Below are 21,131 nucleotides of genomic sequence, written 5' to 3' on the forward strand. Positions count from 1 at the left end.
CAATGTCATCGGCAAAGCAGATAAGTTGACTGGATCTGTTGAAAATCGTGCCCCGCATTTCGCCCGCATTTCGGCATTTTTGGAGAATTTGCCGTAATGTGAATATCTGGTCCGTCGTAGACCGTCCCTCCATGAAGCCGGCTTGATGACTTCCCTCGAATCTGTTGCTTGTGGCGTTAGGCGGCGGAGTAGGATTCGGGACAACACTTTGTAGGCGGCTTTTATAACAGCGATCGCTCGGTAGTTCTCACAGTCCAATTTGTCGCCCTTCTTGTAGATGGGGCATATTATCCCCTCCTTCCACTCCTCCGGTAGCTGTTCTATGTCCCAGATCCGGACTATCAACCGGTGTAGGCAATCGGCCAACTTGTCCGGGCCCATTTTGATGAGTTCAGCTGCGATACCATCTTTCCCAGCCGACTTGTTTCTATTCAGCTGGCGAATGACTTTCTTAATTTCACTCATCGTTGGGTGTGGCTCCTCTACGTCGTTGGCTACGCCGGCGATGTACCTTCCCCCACCGTCTTGATCTCCTGCATGTGCGCCGTTCAGGTGTTCATCGAAGTGCTGCTTCCACTTTTTGATCACCTCACGATTGTCCATCAGGATGCCTCCGTCCATATCCCGGCACATTTCGGCTTGCGGCATGAAGCCGTTGCGAGATGCGTTGAGTTTCTGATAGAACTTTCGTGTTTCTTGGGAACGATGCAGCTGCTCCAGCTCCTCGAGCTCCTCCTCCTCCAGGCGGCACTTTTTCTCCTGGAAAATTCGGACTCACTGCCTCTTCCGCTGTCGGTGATTTTCCACATTTCAACGGGTGCCTCTTCGCACTACTGCCGCCCGCGTGGCATTCTCTTCGTCCATCACCCTCCTACACTCCTCGTCGAACCAGTTGTTCCGTCGAGTTCGCTCCACATTACCTATGACGTTCTCCGCAGCACTGTTGATGGCTTTCTTGATGGTATCCCAACAGTCCTCGAGAGGGGCTTCATCAAGCTCGCCCTCTTCCGGCAGCGCTGCTTCGACCGATTGCGCGTAGTCTGCCACGACCTCAGGTTGCTTCAGTCGTGCGATATTTAACCAAGGCGGGCCCCGGTTTCGTGTGTTGTTCACTACGGAGAGTTTTGAGCGCATCTTCACCATCACCAGATAGTGATCTGACTCGATGTTGGCGCCTCGACAAGATCTGACGTCGATGATGTCCGAAAAGTGTCGGCTGTCAATCAAAACGTGGTCGATCTGTGATTGCGTTTGGTACGATGATCTCCAGGTGTGCTTGTGTGGGAGGTGGTGCTGGAAAAAGGTACTACGTTCGGCCATTCGTTTGAAGGCGGCGAAATCTGTCAGTCTGAGGCCGTTTTCGTTGGTCAGCTGGTGCGCACTGAACCTTCCAATGGTCGGTTTAAATTCCTCCTCCTGGCCGACCTGAGCGTTAAAATCCCCGACAACGATCTTGATATCATGTTTTGGGCAACGGTCGGTCTTGATATCATGTTTTCACGCTCCAGCAGTGATTGAAATCCTAACCAATTTTCTCATCAGAGGCATTCAAAATACACGCTCTGAGGCCTCGTATAGCTATACAGAAGACGATACATATACATTCATTCAAACCTCCCCTTATGAGGAGGATCTGCTCTGAGAGACACTATTCGTTTGCTGCCCCGAACGAACTCTCTCAACGTTCGGTTGCTACATGATGCATGAAGAAGACGAGGCACACATACTCATTTACGTTCTTGAATTTGAATAACTCCAGCCGATAGCTGTCGTTGAGGTGAACATCTTCAACCTCACCGCAAAGGTTGAGGCAACAACAAAACCAACCGAACTTAGGGGGCATCCATAAATTACGTAACGCTCTTAGGAGGGGGGGAGTAAGCTCGAGCGTTACGAATTGTGACATAGGGGAGGGGGGGAGGTATGCTCATCGTTACGTAACGAGTTTTTTCCTGAAAAATTTCAGTTTACTTAATCGCAGCTTTTTTGATGTCATGCTATTTTTGCAGAATTATAAACAAACCAAATCAGCTAAAAATTTGTAAGATTCAACATGATTCAAACCGGTTTGTAACCTTTCCTTTTTAAAGATTCTGAGATAGACTCCTTAAAATGTGTATTGAATATCCGTAAAATAACCGTTGGAAAACCGGATGCTAGGTATATTTATCCACAAGAACTCAACTCTCCATAAGACGGATTTATTATTTTTTCTCAAACGATTTATAAAAAGCAATTTTGATGATTACGACGAATATTTTGCATATATTTTGCATAACAAGTTATGCTCCTTAAACAGAATAAAGTAAACAAGGTAGATCATCAGTGAACAAGCACAGAGCAACTCGTAATATTTATTTATTTATTTAAGTCTTTGACTGCCGTCATACAGACCGAGTATTAAAATCACTTATGATTAAATTAAAGTTATGTTAATGCTAGGGAACGTCACGGATTGCACATTTAAACATTGATTTGGATACATTGAAGTCAAACAAGTGTGAAACATCGTTGAAGACTTGACAACATCGATTAAGCGGGTGGTTTTGTCCAAAAACTGTTCTGCTTCTAGGTAGCCAGAAGGTGGTTTGGTTGCGCAAACGGCGTGCTGGGGCGTGTAAACTCAAGCTTTGGAGCAATTGTGGACAGTCAACAGTGTTTGTCAGGATATCGTATACAAACATTCTTTGCAAATATGTTCTTCTTTGACTCAGAGACGATATAGACAGAAGAGCGCATCTTTGTAAGTAAGGCGGTAGCCTTACGGGGTCTCGCCAGGGCAGTCGACGCAGAGCATAACGAAGAAACTTTTTCTGAACTCGTTCGATCCGTTCGATATGAACAGAGTGGTAGGGTGCCCAAACTGGTGCCGCATATTCCAAGACACTTCGCACTAAAGAGCAGAACACTGTCTTGAGAGCATATGGGTCCTCGAAGCTTAAAGTATTTCTTCGCAGGAATCCAAACATAGCGAAGGCTTTAGCTGTTGTTGTCGCGATATGCTGATTAAACGATAGCTTCTGATCAAAGGTTACTCCTAGATCCTTAATGGTGACAACTCTTTCAAGTGGAGTGCCACCAAAAGCGTATTCGAAGGGCACGGAGGTAATAAGAGTCTTATTTTAAGACAATCAATTTATTTTATCAGAGAGTTATCATCAATGAGTACTTTGAAACGATTTGAATAGATATTTATTCCGTTTTGAAGAACGTTTCTGTTAAAATTTTTTTTTATCTTCGAAAATCTGTATTTTAAAATATGAGAAGAAAGGGGGGGGGGGGTGATTATCAGCGTTACGTAATTTTCATAGGGGGGTACGTCGAAGAGTTACGATTTGTGACATACGGGGGGGAGGGGGTCAAAAAAGTGCATTTTTTGCGTTACGTAATTTATGGATGCCGCCTTATAGCATTGCACAGGCCCGCAACGTATGGTGCAAAGAGAGGGGAGGAAAAAGAAACGAAAAAACTAGCTGCCGGCGTGCGGTTGCTGTGCAATAATAGCAAACGCAGAAAAACTTCACGCATTCGATCCAGGCACAAACGAGGAGACTCGGGTTTGCTCTGCCTTTTGAATTCGGTTCCCTCAAAGTTGTAACAGGAGATGAGTGTGAGCCATTCGTTTGGTTTTTTAGATTCGCTGCCTCGAATGTATATTGCTTCATGAAGGCGGACCATGTTGAGAGCCTATACTGTAGAGAATATTGATAGTTACATAAATAAAAAAATGTATAATGACATATATGTAGAGAATATTGATAGTTACATAAATAAAAATATATAATGACATATACATATAATATAGATACTAATTTTAAGTAAACTCTGTTATCGATGAAATTTGAATTAAATTAGTTGATTATTGTAAGAACTTCACAATATAAATATCAACCTATCTCTGACTAAAAATATATAATCGTGTCAGACTCCGTTCAGGAATGACGACGGAGATTGGCGAAATAACATGAGAAAAAGAGAGTCTCTCGATTTCCCGTAGTTGATCGACTGAAGAACACCGCGAGAGACTTGAATCGAAATGTTCGATACTCGATGAAACGTTCTCATGCAGGCAGTTGATAGAGTGAGCTTAATAGAGATGGATGTAGTTTACGTGAAGTATAGTGGTTGTAGGAAAAGACGGATTGAGTTGGAGTTATTCCGAAAAGAATCGACCAGTCACGACAATGGCGTCGTCGGTAGGTGCAGCGATGCAACATTAACTAAATGGTATGATTTGTACGTTTTAAAAATATGCTAATGAAAAAAAATTTTTTTTGATTGTTTGGTGTTTGCAAAGTTTGATAGTAAGATTTCTTACTACACTTTGGACGGAAATTACAATTCTACATTCAAGTGAAATAAATATTATGCAAAGGTAGGTTTTTGCAGGACTGGGATGCACACTGAAATGATTTGACATGGAAAGTGGTTTACAAATAAATTATCTCTCAATTTTGGGTACGAATCACGAATGCATTCGTTGAAAGAAAATTCTCCAAGTGCTTTTTGATGAACAAGGTTGGTGATGACATAATCTAAGTGAAGGTTGTTTAATTTTTTTAGGTGGTTACTTTAACATGAAATGATTGTAATTGATTTTTTTAATTAACGTCGATTTTCCAAGAGAACAAAAAAAAAACAAACATTCATTACCAAAAATGTTTTAAAATAGATAAATTGGAGTAACAAAAGTCTTCGAAGGGTTGAAAAGTTTCATTGAGGCAAAAAATATTTCTAGTAAGTGACAAAACTATGAGCAAAAAGAAATTAAAAGAAGAAAGTTAAAAATGGGAAGATGATGATTAAATACGTGAATTAGTTTGAGTTGATAAGCTGGAGATGATGTAGAAGAAGATAATAAGATAAAAAATTGAGAAGGTACAAAGTTTAATTATTCAATAATTCAATTCAATTCAATAATTCAATAATATTCCTAGAAAGTAAAAATATGAACAGAACAAAAAAAAGAAGAGAGGAAAGTATAATACAAAAAGGTGGGAAGATGATTATTGACTTATTGACTAAAATAAAATAAATTATGAGACGAAGAAATAAAATAAAAAGATGAGAAAATAGGTCAATCTATGAACTGAGTTATTCAGTATAAAAAAGAGTTCAGTCTAGAGAGTAATTTGTGTAAATAATATTCCTGACAGGTGGAATTATACTAAAATACATATGAACAAAATGAAGTCCTGTTCAGGGAGAATAACAATCTCTAACAGGTTCGTTGAACAAAAAAAAAATTAAGTCCTGTTCAGGGTGAATGACAGTCCCTAACAGGTTAGATGAACAGAAAAAAAGTCCTGTTCAGGTTGAATGACAGTCCCTAACAGTTTAGTTGAACAAAAAACGAAGTCCTGTCCAGGATGAATAACAGTCCCTAAGAAGTAAGTTGAAAAAAAAACGAAGTCCTGTTCAGGGTGAATAACAGTCCCTAACAGGTTAGTTAATAAAATGAAGTCCTGTTCAGGGTGAATAACAGTCCCTAACAGATTAGATGAACAGAAAAATAAAAAGTCCTCCCGAATAGACTTGCACCGTGAAAAAACCATCAAGTTCATAATCACAAAACCATGAATTTGATGGTTTACACCATGACTTTTACGATCCACGATACCGTGAATACACATTGAAGTTCATTGTTTTCGACCATACATTTCATCGTTTTGGCGAAAATAACCATGAAAAAGGGGTATTGTTATGCAGCGTGACCATGAAAAAAATAGCGATTTCCCATACATTCGGAAGCTCAAAAATATGAAGTTCATTGTGATAACAGCTTCCACTTTTTCATAGTAAAACCATGAAAATCCGTTTATTTTCAATGTTTTCACGAAGATGGAAGTCAAGGGTAATTGATGGTACGAAATATGTGTTTTACCATACAATTTCATGGTTTACCATCAATAATTTAAACTTTCATGTATTGGAATAGTTTGGTAAAGTTATCACTCATTTCAAGGAATTTTATTCATAATTGATCGTGCTTTTAAAAAACTTGGTTTATGTTTATCACAAAGCACTATCAATCGGGAATAATATTTCTTGAAACAAGGAATAACTTTAGCAAGCTTGTTCGTTTTGAGATTTCTTACGAGTCACTTGTCAAAAAACAAATTTTGATTTTTATAATTTATGTTGTTGTTAATCATTTTAATTTTATAAACTTTGTTCATTCCACCAATTTTTTTACACTTAACACTTTCCAAAAATATTCACAATTTTATGATTCCCTGCAATGCGTTCGGAACCCGTTTTAAATGTTTTCCGCACAGCTCCGACCTGCTGCAAATGAATTTCCGGCTAGGTGAATCAGCACCCGCTTTTCATGCAGGCTGGGGAACAGCAAGTCCATCAGCCTAAAAACCGAAAACAAATAATTAACCAGAGATATCAAAACAATTTTCAGAAAAAAAAATGTTGAGCTTTATTTGAGCACGGGACGAATAACGCAACATTTTTGCTAACTCTGATGAGAAAAACTGGAAAAAATACTTACGACAGATGCTCCCGGACTTGATACTCTGTATTCCTATTAGAAGTCTCCGGGGGAACTTTACCGGGAGCCTGCCTGTAACCGGATCCGTAGAGAAGCATCTAGAATAATATGTACATTAAAAAATACAGCTCGGAAAAACACAAGTAAATTAAAAAGCTACTCACCATCCAAGATATTTTGCGCTGCTTGCCATAAAGAAAATTTACCGAAAATTGTTCGCCAAAATGGGGGAAAATCATTTGCCACGAGGCACAAGTCAAAAAAAATCTACACGGAAAATTATCATTACTCAAAAGCAAATTTATTTATATGCGTTTGAATTGTAATTTTACCGTGAACAACATTGTGACGATGGTATTCATTGGAAAGTTATTGTGAAACCATGCTCCGGGTAAATTCGAATATTATGAAAAACTATGAGAGAACCATAAACTTTACTGTTAGTTTGAATATTATGGTTATTTCACAATACAAAATAATTTCTCAAGATTGAGAATTAACGTTGAAATTCATCGTTAACGATGAAAATCGTTGTTTAGTCATTGTTGTATCATAGTTTTGGTCTATTCGGGCTGTTCAGGGTGAATGACAGTCCCTAACAGTTTAGTTGAACAAAAAACGAAGTCCTGTTCAGGGCAAATAACAGTCCCTAACAGGTTAGATGAACAGAAAAAAGTCCTGTCCAGGGTGAATAACAGTCCCTAAGAAGTAAGTTGAAAAAAAAAAACGAAGTCCTGTTCAGGGTGAATAACAGTCCCTAACAGGTTAGATGAACAAAAAAAAAGTCCTGTTCAGGGTGAATGACAGTCCCTAACAGTTTAGTTGAACAAAAAACGAAGTCCTGTCCAGGGTGAATAACAGTCCCTAAGAAGTAAGTTGAAAAAATAAACGAAGTCCTGTTCAGGGTGAATAACAGTCCCTAACAGGTTAGTTAATAAAATGAAGTCCTGTTCAGGGTGAATAACAGTCCCTAACAGGTTAGATGAACAGAAAAATAAAAAGTCCTGTTCAGGGTGAATAACAGTCCCTAACAGGTTAATTGAACAAAAAAAAAAAATAAAGTGAAGTCCAGTTAGGGTGAATAACAGTCCCTAAAAGATTATAAAAATAATAAATTAGAGGATATAATGAGCTACCAAACAAAAAAAAACAGTTCAGAGCAATTCCGAAGAAAGTTTAACCGGCCACGACAATAAGTAGCATAATGAGACAAAAAAAATGATGAGTGACAGAATAGTAAAGAATATAAGAAGAACTGAAGATAAATGACTCAATGAAGTTAGGTATGATTAAATGATGCGACAAAATAATGACTAAACAAAAAAAATTGATGAGTGACAGAATAGTAAAGAATATAAGAAGAACTGAAGATAAATGACTCAATGAAGTTAGGTATGATTAAATGATGCGACAAAATAATGACTAAACAAAAAAAATTGTAAAATGAGATATCGTAACAGGAGAAACAAGACAAAGACGTGCAACAAAAGTACAAAAAAAATGAAGATTATCGAATGAGGAGAAGGAAAAAGGTTAAAAGTTGAAAAGATGACAAGATGATAGAAGAAATTTCGAAACATGAGATGTTCATGGCTGAAATGCTGGAAAGAATAAAAAAAAAATAAAATAAAAATAGAATAGTTAGATAGTGAAAAAAAAAAGATAACAAATTGATTCCAATGAAGTTATTTCAAAATTCAGAGATCAACAGATGAGAAAAAGGAAGAAGAGTTTAAAGTGTTTTGAAACATGAGCTAAAATGAAGATGAGAAGGTAAGAAGAGGGTAATTATGTATTTAAAAAAATTCTCAAGTTCTGTTTTGGGTAAAAGAGAATCCCTAATGGATGAATCAAAAGTCTGGTGGTGCAGAAGAAGTCTCTTTTCATGGATGAAATTATTAAACAAAAGGGAAGATAAGGTGAATCAATAAGCTATTTAAAAACAAAAGAATCATTAAGGCAATTTTTAAGCAAGATCGATCAGCCACGTCAATAAACGATAGGTGATGATATTATGAAAAGATGATAGAATTAAAAAAAACTAGAAAAGGGAACGATTAAAATAATAAAAATGAGGAGCTAAAGAGAAAAGTGGAAGATAAGGTGATAAGATGAGAAGGTAAGAAGAATTGAAGATAATAAAAAAATAGTTGAGAAAAATGAAACGATAATAAAATAAAATGCCTCGAAAATAATGAAAAGTAAAAGAGGAGAGTGATCGCAACAAATGAAACAAAAAGACAAAAATATGAGCAAAAAAAAAGAAACAAAAGGAAAACATGAGAAAAAAAAGTGATGATATGAATTTTAATAATGTGGAGATAAGCAAAAAAAAGGAAATTACTACAAAAGAGAGAAGATTTAAAGGTGACTCGAAGAATCAATATAATTAGATGAAAAGAGAAATTAATCTGATAATATAACAAAAATGTAGTCCAGAATGTGATTTGTGAATTTGAGCAAATTGAGCTAGTTAGAGTAAAGAAGAAGATAAAATTAAGACTGTACCATAAAGGTAAGAACAGTCCCCATGGGGATGCATAATTCAAATTAAGTTGAAAATAAAAAACTTACGTCCTGATTATATTAGAATAAAACCAATCTAAAATATAAAACCAATCTGGATGTGGTAAAAACACACATGTATTAAACAATAAAGCGAATGGAAAATTGGAGAACAATTCCCATGGACCGAGTGAATTTTAGTAATTATGTTCGTCAAGTTATGTCGTGAGACGGAATACTATAAAAATAAAAATATGTAGTTAAAAAACATGGTTCCATTGGGTCGAGAGAGAAGTTACGATTCCATAGTTCAAAAGCGAGAAATAATAATAATAACAAAAAATAAAAAATAAAATAAAAATTTCAATGACAAAATAAATTAATTAGGAAATAAGAAAGAGTGAAAAAGTCAATTTCACGGAAAAAAAAAATTCTAGTGAAACAAATGAGCATCTGGAAAAAAAGAATTAAGAGCAATTCGAAAGGAAGACAGATCAGCCACAAAATAAGAAATATGTTCATGAGAGACCCACATGATGAGTTATAAAATTGAATTCACACAATTTAGAAAAATTAGGAAAGGAGAAAATATGAAAAATAAAAGAAAATGAAATTATTAAAAATTTGGAAACTGAAGGGAGAGGGTAGAAAAAGAAAAGGAAATGATAAATAAGAAGCAAATAAAACGATGACAATATGAAATGCATTTTAAAAAATGATATCATCAATAAAGTAGAATAATGAAGGGTTGAAGATAAAAAGATGATCTCGTGAAATATGAGCTGAAGAAATAATCTAAGAATTGCGTTATCTCGATGAGACAAGGAAGAAAAAGAAATAAAAATGGAAAGAAAATTATAATCACTATTTAAAATAAAACTATATTAAGCTAGAAAAATATTAAAATTTTTAAAATAATATATAGGTGAGAAAAAAAAATCTTCTTAATCTCAATCAAAAGTAAAACCAATTATGAATGTTATTATGGTAAACATGTCAGATATTAAAATAAAAGTTTCACTGGATCGTGTGTAAAAGTTATGAGAAAGGAATTAAAAGTCAAGAGTTGAGAGTGAACTGACTAGAACAAGAATTAGCAATCAAAATGTAATGGGTCAAGAGTAAAAAGTTAAAAAGTTAAGAGTTAAGAAAGTAATGCAAGTCTAAATTCAACAATTCAGCTTCAAAATTAGAAAATGAATATATAAAAATGTTACTAGTCAAGCATCAAGGGTTACGAGTATAAAAAAATGATAATAATAGAGTCAAGTGCAATACGGCATGTGACAAAGATAATAACTCAAGAGTTTAGAAGAACTTCAAAACCTAGATGTTAAGATTCAACAGCTAAGTAAAAAAATAAGGTTAAAAAAAGGTCAAGTTTCAAAAGGTTATAATCCAGGTACAAGATTCAGGAATCACATTTCAATAAATCAAGAGATGTAGACAAGAATCAAAATTAATAAGTGTTGGTTTTATAGTTACAAACCTAGAGTCAAACCAAGTGTCAACGATAAGAGCCAGGATTGAAAATACATTAGTAAAAAAAAGAAATGTAAAGAGTTAGATAACAAGAGGCCTAAAGGTAGGAGTAAATGTCAAAATCTTGTAATAAGAACAGAGATCCACGAGTCAATGGTTGTGGTTAAAGTCAAGAAGAATAACAAATCATGATTCAAAATGCAAGAATACAAGTGAAGGGCAAAAATAAATTTCAAAAAATCAACGGTACATGATAAATTATCTGAAGTACAGAATAAAGATTAAAAAAACTAAATAAATAAAAATAAAATTGACAGAATACGGAGTAGGAATTCAAAAAAAAAAAAGAAAAGAAAAATCAATGTCCACAGTTAAGATTATTGAAATATGTTTCAATGATTCATAAGTTTATGGTTCAAGATTAAAAAAAAAAAAATCTCAAGTATTGCGCCAATTACCAAAGACAAGAGCCATGAAAGAAGGTCTTAAGTTCAAGAGATAAAAGTGAAAAAATGGCGTTAAAAAAAACTAGTGGTCTGCAATACATGGATGTTTTCAAATTTTAATGAATTTCAATAGTTTTTCGTGTCTTTATACGAAAACGAAACTTCAATGCTGATTATTTTTCATCTTTGAAATTTCTGTTTTAATGAAAAAAGCATGCCGAAATATTCAAATGAAAATCTGGTTAAACTAAAAGTTTCGTTTAGGATATTAAATATTAAAATAAAACAGAATCCATTACTTATTGCTTTACTATAATAATCACCAAGCTTCACAAGCAGAATTACAGCTGTGACTTAAAAGGTGAATTGTGTACAAATATAGCTATTTATAAAGTTATTTTTTTAAATATGGTAATAAGAAAAAAAAGAAAGATAAAAAATCGTTAAGTTTTTGTCATTTATCTCTCACACGGTCCCAATTATAAGAGTACAGGTGAAGGCGAATGTAGAGAATATTGATAGTTACATAAATAAAAAAATGTATAATGACATATATGTAGAGAATATTGATAGTTACATAAATAAAAATATATAATGACATATACATATAATATAGATACTAATTTTAAGTAAACTCTGTTATCGATGAAATTTGAATTAAATTAGTTGATTATTGTAAGAACTTCACAATATAAATATCAACCTATCTCTGACTAAAAATATATAATCGTGTCAGACTCCGTTCAGGAATGACGACGGAGATTGGCGAAATAACATGAGAAAAAGAGAGTCTCTCGATTTCCCGTAGTTGATCGACTGAAGAACACCGCGAGAGACTTGAATCGAAATGTTCGATACTCGATGAAACGTTCTCATGCAGGCAGTTGATAGAGTGAGCTTAATAGAGATGGATGTAGTTTACGTGAAGTATAGTGGTTGTAGGAAAAGACGGATTGAGTTGGAGTTATTCCGAAAAGAATCGACCAGTCACGACATATACATCATCGGTTTTGTCGTTTTCGCTGCCTCAAAGCAACCTTTGCTTCCGAGTAAAGCGTTGAGCGAGAGATGGTTGATCAACTCATGCTCAGCAAAATTCAATCACTGCGCTCCAGCTGCGCGTAAAATTCGTCTCTGTCGTCACCGGTACTTCCGAGGTGAGGGCTGTGCACGTTGATGATGCTGATGTTGAAGAACCGGCCCTTGATTCTCAACCGGCACATTCGTGAGTTGATCGGCCACCTCCCGATCACGCGCTTTTGCATCTTTCCCATCACTATAAAAGCTGTTCCAAGCTCGTGTGTGTTGCCGCAGCTCAGGTAGATGGCACGACCATCTGGGTACGTTCGTACTTTTTTTTTATTAGTTGATCACCCAGGTGGTAAATCCTTTTTACGGATTGCATTCCAAGGCACGGCGAGCCACCGCGTCCCCCCAGTTTGCTACTCTGGGTCCATGGGTGCAATTGGACGACTCATGATACTATGTACCCCTACGCCATAAAATCCACCTGGGGCCTCTGGCCATAATTCCCATCCGGACCTAGCAACGAAGGCTTTACCCATGATGGGAGACCATACTCGCGCAATGCGCTCCACGGCAAATACTCGTTTTATTCGTACTACACCAGCAATCTCAACCACTCTTTGCCACGATTCACGACTTACGGGTTGGCAGTCCGTTAGCCGCTACTCGTGACTCGAGTCCCACGTATGGCCTCTTGTCACAATTTGAGCCGTCTTCACCCGTCTCTCCTCGTGACTCGAGACCTTCACTCGCTCATCCTCTTGACACGATTCGAGAGTGCACTCATTCACCTCTCCTCGTGTCTTGAGGGTCCTCGCTCAAATCGTCTCTTGACCCAATTCGAGACGAGAACGACTCGCCTCTCCTCGGGTCTGGAGATAACCACACATCCCGCTTTTTCTCCGTCTCGACACTTCGAGACTCATCCTGAGGCCCATCCAATGGGCGCCACATATTACGGCACAAGGCCCCTCTGTCTGTCGTGAGTCGATCGTATCCGCGAATTGGGGCCAGGAACCTCCCCAAAAGGCAGATCGATCGAAACTCGCCAAACATTTGGTCGTCCCGCATATCGGGGTCGCGACTACCCGATACACGTTACGACCCCTCCCTCTTGCGACTGAGCACTGGTACCAGGGTGCCCAGTCGCACCACGTTTTTGCCACACTCGGCACGCAGCTCGTCGCAACTGACTGTACCAAGTGTGACGTGTAGTTCTCTTGGCCGTACATCTACAGCTGGTCAATTCTGTAGACACGTTTCCACTCTGCACCACGGGGAGGTGGAACTACGTCGCAGAGCGGGGGGGGGGGTACGTTCGTACTGTGGAGCCCTTCCAGCATACCTCCTGCAGCGCTACGATGTCGAATTTGCGGCTCATCAATTCGTTGGAGAGCACGTGGGTACTGCCCACAAAATTTAGAGATCGGCAGTTCCATGTTCCAAGTTTCCAATCGCTAGTCCTTTTAGGTCGCGTGGGTCGATGCTTATGTTTTTTATAGTCACGGGCTCGCAAGGCCCGTAGCTAACCCCACTATCTCGCAGGAGGACCGTCGTGATGTTGCTGTTTTGGGTTCTGAACACCACCAGGACGTTGTTGCACTCCGCACGCCGCCCCTGACATGGAGAACAGACTCGTACGAAGCCCCCTAACTCAGTCTGCATGCGACCAAAGCATCCACCGGGGTTGGGCACCCGATCTCCGCTAAGGTTGCTCACACCCCAGCTAGCACCACGGGGAGGTAGAGAATCGGAGTTGCAGACAAGAGGTGATATGACCACTACCCGCAGGTTGGGTGTATGGGGTCTCGAGTTGCACATTGTCTACCGTTCGCTAGACGCTTGTCTTTCATCAAAGTATTTAAATTTAAATAAGTTCATATTTTTTAAGCTCTAAAGGATCGTTGGTCAACCACACGGAATCTAGATTTTTTTTTCTCATTCCAGTGATAGGAATCAATGTAATGATTGTCATTAATATAGTGGTAGTGATTTATAATGAAATAAATTAAAATTTTATGAAGAGATTAACCACCGTAATTTTTTGTTTGTTACTTTGATTTATCGGCCTAGCGGTGAAAAGTGATGTCCTTTTTAGTAGGGACATCTAAAGATTATGAAATTTTTATATAGATGGATAGAAGGTTAGAGGAAATGAAAGATGGTGAAAATGAGCGGGTAGAATTTGTCTAGAAGCATTACCATCACATACCAAATTTTTGTTCCTTACGAGCCTACTACTATGAAGTGGTAGATACAGATAGAGTTGCATCTACCACCACACATTAGTAGGCTTAGCGTGGTCCGCCCCACAAGCGAGAACTTGTAGTTCGTCCGCACTACAAGTTCTCGCTTGTGGGGCGGACCACGCTAAGCCTACTAATGTGTGGTGGTAGATGCAACTCTATCTGTATCTACCACTTCATAGTAGTAGGCTCGTGAGGAACAAAAATTTGGTATGTGATGGTAATGCTTCTAGACAAATTCTACCCGCTCATTTTCACCATCTTTCATTTCCTCTAACCTTCTATCCATCTATATAAAAATTTCATAATCTTTAGATGTCCCTACTAAAAAGGACATCACTTTTCACCGCTAGGCCGATAAATCAAAGTAACAAACATAAATTAAAATTTATGTAATAATGTATGTAATTCTTATTTTTATTCATAACAAGTTGTTAACAACAGGATAAAAGGGAGAGCGAATCAAAATCGACCAACATTTCACACAGTTTTCACCATCACATTGTGTTGAAGTGACTAGAAATTCACATAAGTTGTAAGTGATTTTCATCAAGCATCAGTTCCTATAGGAACGCGTTTACATATTAATTTCGTAGCATTTACGTGAGAATCATTTGGAAAAATTATGTAGTTTTTCACGTAGCCGCTATGTGTGGATTATTTTGCGTGGAGAAATGGGGTGCGGCGCAGAGGTGCCAGGTGTCCTGATTTATCAGGATTTGTCCTGATTTTTGAGAGACTGTTCTGATTTTTCAAAAACTCTCAAGTTATCCTGATTTTCAAAAATTTTCACTTAATGTCCTGATTTGTCCTGATTTTCATAAAAACTTCTAAAATATGATCGAATTTGTAGTTAAGCTATGATAAAATAGGCTGTTAAATAGTTACAACACAACTCATTTAACAGATGATAATCTTCGGTTCAGATGATATTTGAATGGTGTTTTTCGATATGAACTACCGGCTAGCCAACTAGCTGCGTACTGTTGTTGCATAAATCAAGGCGTTTACAGCACCTGTATTGCGCCTTAATATACGCAATCAAAGCAAAAATCCTCATAATTTTCACGAATCAAGAGGTGTCCTGAAAAATCCTGATTTTTAACTACACGTTGTCCTGATTTTTGACGAAACCACCTGGCACCCCTCGTGCGGCGTAATTTTTTTGTGCAGCTGCACCGTCAAAAAATTGAACACAAAACTCAGTCAAAGGATAGCAAAATACCAAGTCTTATTTTGTGAACTAAAAACTTTTTTACAACTCTTTTTCTGGACCGATCCACTTGCAGTGAATATTCTTTGGAAACGCGTCTAGTTAAAAAAACATCCATCTTATGTCCCCATGTGAAAGCTTCTTTGAATGTGCGGAAGCTGTTAACAAATGCACATATTTCTACGACGACACTATTCAGGAACAGAAAATCCAACATAGGAAAATTCTTAGTCAAATATACTTCGCACGTTTAACGTTTTCTCACATTAGGATTTCGAAGAGAAAGATACTTTCACTCTTACTTTTCGGCTTTGAATGAACATCTGTTTTATTAACATACTGTGCTTATATACTAGTTTACATGTTGTTCTTAACTTAGGTAGAATGTTTGTTTATTTGAGTATGCTATGCCTTCACGCGCGGCAGGTAAGGTCAGCGCGTGTTTATTTAGGTAACGTAAATTTGGTCTTGGCATTGGATGCCGTTGTGTTTGGGTTTATTCTTTTATTATGGTCGCAAAGAAAGGTTGCTGGCTATGGGTTTTTTGCAATAAGTAAAAAGATTGCTTTAGGTTTTCCCGCTGTGCTTGTGCTTTATGAATGTGTAAAAACATAACGTTTATTTTGGTCTTTTGGGTTTTCTTGATTATTATGAGTTTATGGACGATTGCTTCATTAGTTGGTTATTGTAATATACTACGGTGATTAGGCTAATTATGCTAACAGGGAGGTACAGTACACCTCCCCCCTAAAAAAAAGAATGTCGAATTATTTGAGGCATTCTTATTTATGCCTTTATTACCCTATTCATGTGTACTACAGTTTCTTTGCTGGTGTTTTTATTTTTTATGGTACAATTTGGGGTATTTATTTTTGTTATTGTAAAAGGTCCTATATAAAAGGGATCTAATTTTTTTCTATTCTTGTTCGACAAATATACTGTATCTCCTATTTTTATGTCAATTGGATTAGTGTTTGCATTATTTTTATTCTGTCGTATTACTTTGTTGTGTACTAATTTTTCTCTAGCTATTGTATTGGAGTTCTGTAATTTGAATTGAAGCTCGTTATGAAATTGATCTAAGTCATATACTGGTTCATTTCTTGTAGTTAAATTTTGTGGTAATGTTGTCTTGTATCCAAAAATAAGTTCATATGGAGTGAATCCGTGTTCGGTATGAGGAGTTGTGTTGAAACAGAATTCGTAATATTTGACCCAATCATCCCAATCCGTTTGGTGTGTATTAACGAAGCATCGCAGATACTCGTTGAGGCATCTGTGATTTCGTTCCAGAGCACCAATAGATTGTGGGTGATATGCGGTACTAAATGTCTGTTTAATTTCTAATATTTTACAAATTTGTTCCAAGACCTGGTTATTGTATTCAGTCCCTTGGTCAGTGCGTAACTCAAGGAATTGTCCGAATTTCAGAATAAAATGTTCGACTATTGCTCTTGCTATAACATTAGCTTCTTTGGATGGAATTGCTACACACAAAATTTCTGAGGCCGAAAATTAGCAAAATTTTGCTCAAATTTGACCAGCTAAAAACTTAGCAATCAATTTAGCAATATTTTTTTACCAATTTTTTAGCAAAATTGCTGATAGTGTCCTGACTAAACTTTTTACTAATTTTATAGCAAAAAAATCGTTGTTTGCTAGAATTTTAGCAAAAGTAATTTTTTCAAATTTGTGCTTAAATATGAGTAAAATCAATTTTTTTTATTTTTAATGGAATGGTTTTCTTTTTCAGATATAAAAAAATAAGACTTGATTTTTTATCTTCTTGTTTATTTTTATTCGCATTTCTCTGCGGGTTTCAAAATATGTCTTCCATCATCGCGTTCATAAGGCTTTTATTATAACCACGATGTTCGGAATTTCTCCACCACTGAAATCTGAAAAAAAAACAGAAATATTAGGGTTAAGTGCATTTTTTTTTATTTTATGTTTCGAAGAAAAGAAATAACCTTATAAAAGGTAAAATATTTTTTTTTCTTTAGCTGATAGCAATAATTTTTGTAATTTTGATTTTTCAAATGCAGCCACTTCGAAATATTATATTGCATTTCTAATTCAAATTGAAATTAAAGTTCAAAATATGTACATATACACTCAGAAAAATCCTATTATGTAGACCATAAGATTCTCTTATGAAGTGGCGCCATAAGAAAAAATAATGAAATTCATAAGATTGTCTTATGATGGAATGAACTCAAAGGATGAACACCGGTTTCAATGAGGGGGTTATTGCTTTTCATAAGATATTCTTATGGGAAAAGAAATGTCGCATAAAATTAAAATAATTCAAGATAATTTTTTCATTTTATTTTATTCCCTGCTTAATTCGTATGAAAAAACATCATGGTGACAATCACCTGCCTTTCAACACCCGATTCCATAAAAAAGTGTTATTGCACCTCGGACCTTTGACTTCGCGCTTTTTTGCCGGTAACCAAGCTGAAAAGTAAATAAAACACAAAATGTTCTTATTGAGTTTTCAAATATTTTCAACTAGATATAAATTTCAACTCAAACTTACCATTTAGAAGAGTAAAATCATGCACATGCACATCAGTAAAAGTAGTAACTTTACAATTAGTGAATGCTTCCGAAGAAGCTGAAATACATGAATAATTGAATGAATGTGTTCATTATTTTTTCACAATGCCAATTCTTCTATTTTTCATAAGAACTTCGTATGAGAATAAGAAGAATTTCATAAGACTCTTATGAAAAACAATTTTACACTCTAAATAGCAGTTCATAAGAAGCATCTTATGAAAATTGTAATAAGAATTTGCCTGAGTGTAGAAATGATTTGATGCTTAAACTAAATTTAATTTATCTAAAAGATATTATTGAATTGCCTGATTCATAGTAGATCAACTGTAAAATCAGGTTATATGTGCCTTTAAGGTGCAAAATTATAATTTCAAATGATTTTTCTAGGCTTAAAACTATTTGAAAAAAAAAAATTCTAAATTTCTCATGCAAACTCACGTAGGGCACGTAAAAATTCTTCAATTATGCCGTTTTTTACTTACCCCATTAAACACTTGGAAGCGACTATGTTAATCCTTCGCATAGTAGCAATTCGATGCTTCGTGTTAGGACGTTGGAGATTTAATTGTAAAAATTGGAATGAAGGAACATATTCCCAGATTTTCTTCCCTCGCCGCACTGCTTTGGAAATCGTACTTTTTTTTTCGATTGGTATAACCATCGCAATTTGATGAGCTGCTGCTTTCTAAAACAATATTTATGTCATGGTAGTTGACAAAATGTTTTTTTTTAAGTAATTCGCTTACCAGGAAAAATCAACAGAATATTTTTCGCTCCACATTGATCACGCCTGATTCCTCCGCGTCGTTTAACTTTCCATTCTGTTGGCTCAGCACTGCTGGTTGGCCTGGGTGTTTAACAATTTGAAAATGTAGTATTTGTGGAATCAGGGCACACATTCGCCTCGAACGATAATTTTTTCCCAGGAGCAATCTGAACACCTTTACCGTCACCCGAGATTTGAGGCGAATCGGAACACTTTCCCTGCATTCATCTTCGTGTTGGGTATGGGCCGGAAGATGGACCATTTTCCAATACCGGGCTGTTATGTATACCGTGGCGTGGTTTTTTTTTTATTGATAATATCCAGCGTAATCTGGTTAGCATCTCGGTGCCATGACGGTAGTTTTTCATATCTAGAAAACAATGTTTTATGTTGTTGTCATATGACGAAATCTTACTTTTGTCCTAATTGCACTTACCGGAAAAAATACCAAAATGTACATATGTCAGTCCGCCTCTTGCCATACTTTATTCCTCTTTGTCGTTCATCTTCCCGATTTATCGGTCCTGGCCCGGGAATGGGACAACTTGAAATAAGGTTCCGGTAGAAAAGGGCAAGAATTCACCTCACACGAAAAGTAATTGTTGTCCTCCCGGTAGCGAACAGATCGGATCAGTTTTGCCGTCACTTTCAATAACCGGTGGTAAACGCACCGGAACCGAAACTAATTGTCTCTGCGCGCAGATTCGAAGAAATCTTAATTGAAAACAAACGTTTTCCACGCACAAAAATCACGACCGATAGAAACGACGAAAGGAAAACAAAACAACTTACGACCGGCGGTTTGTACCCAGAATAAAAGTTTGAGTCCATGCTACTGTGAATGCTCAAGTTAGTAGCAAATGGGTGTTTTTTACTCAAATTAAGTAAAAGTCAAGAAAATATGGAAAAGTGCTAACTGAAGAGTAAAAAAAAATTTTTGCTAACAGAAAGTAATGGTATATTTTTGCTAAGTTGAGCCTCGAAAGTTTTGTGTGTACTGACACAATGTATTTGCTAAGGTTACATTGTAAAGTGAGAATATACCTGTTTCCATTATTAGTTCTAGTAAAAGGTCCAGCTGTGTCTGCTGATAAGACCTCAAATGGTTTTGTAGGCGTCGTTGTTACAACTTCTGCCTCTTTAGTGTGTCTAATTACTTTATTAATTTTACATGTTTCGCATCGTCTGACAAAATTTACGATGTCATCTTTCATGTTTCTCCATTTGTAATGCTCTCTTATTTTTAGGTACAAACGGTGTTGACCTATATGACCACCTGTTGGGGTCATGTGATATTGGTGTAATATTTCCATTATATCATCCTGCTCTTTCAAAATTCTAGGAGGTTTGTATATAATTATTTGATACGTGGAAATGACAGTGTTTGCGATTTCCTTAAAAGTATGCAGGGAAATGAATTTGAATATATCGTCCTCCGTTGAGATTGCAATCATATTTCTCTTGTATTTTCCAAGGATTCTTCCAATATGTAGAAACGCAAGCTCTAATGCTTGGCTTCCATTTTCGCGCGTTATTGTAGTGTTAACTTTTCCTAAAGTTTTCTTAAAATTATGGTTAAAAATATTCATTCTCAACTGATTATGGTGCACCTCACAACCAAGTTTAAGTAGTTTCATAGTTTGCGATGGATTTTCAGTTTGCCATGCAGTAAGGTGATCAGTCTCGCTACAGGCTTGTTTCGAATCCGCGGTTGGATTTAATTTTGCTCCTTTTCGAGTCATGGCTCTCGTATTCACCATGAGTATACTAGAAGACTTTAGTTGTTCCGAGCTGGTAGGAATTTCTATACGTGAAAGCGCGTCCGCACACACGTTCGATTTTCCTTGCACAAACTCGATGTCGAAATCGAATTCTTCTAGGTCTATTCTCATCCTTGTCAGTTTCGATGTGGGGTTCTTCATATTGAACAAGTATACCAACGGTCGATGGTCGGTACGAACCAAAAAACGATAACCATACAAATATGGCTTAAAATAATTAACGGCCCAATGTATTGCTGTTAATTCTTTCTCAATTATTGGTTTATTGCGTTCGCCAGGGGTAAAACTCTTACTAGCGAAGGCGACTGGAAAATCTCCATCTTCGTATCTTTGGGAAAGTACTGCACCACACGCTACATCTGATGCGTCTGTGGTGAGAACGAATTGTCTTGAAAAATCTGGGTAACGCAGAATTTGTGGGGCTAATAAATGCTGTTTAAGTGTTTGGAAACTGACTTCGTGTTCGGGAGTCCATTGGAATATGGATCCTTTTTTTAGTAAATTATTCAAAGGTTTTGCCAAATGCGCAAAATTCGGCACAAATTTTCGGTAGTAATTGCAGAAAGCAATGAATCTACGTACTTCATCTGCATTAGTGG

At 36.7% G+C, this 21,131-nt stretch overlaps 1 long non-coding RNA gene across 1 annotated transcript; it reads right to left on the reverse strand.

Moving 5' to 3' along the window:
* Window positions 1–17,190: 17,190 nt before the first annotated feature.
* LOC129748503 (uncharacterized) lies at window positions 17,191–19,512 on the reverse strand. The gene is made up of 4 exons (XR_008737745.1): window positions 19,188–19,512; window positions 18,732–19,121; window positions 18,468–18,670; window positions 17,191–17,318 (listed from the first exon to the last, which is right to left on the reverse strand). It is a non-coding gene; the product is annotated as an uncharacterized LOC129748503 (long non-coding RNA).
* Window positions 19,513–21,131: the final 1,619 nt, after the last annotated feature.

Source organism: Uranotaenia lowii, chromosome 2 (genome assembly GCF_029784155.1).
Source record: "Uranotaenia lowii strain MFRU-FL chromosome 2, ASM2978415v1, whole genome shotgun sequence".
Lineage (NCBI taxonomy): Eukaryota > Metazoa > Arthropoda > Insecta > Diptera > Culicidae > Uranotaenia > Uranotaenia lowii.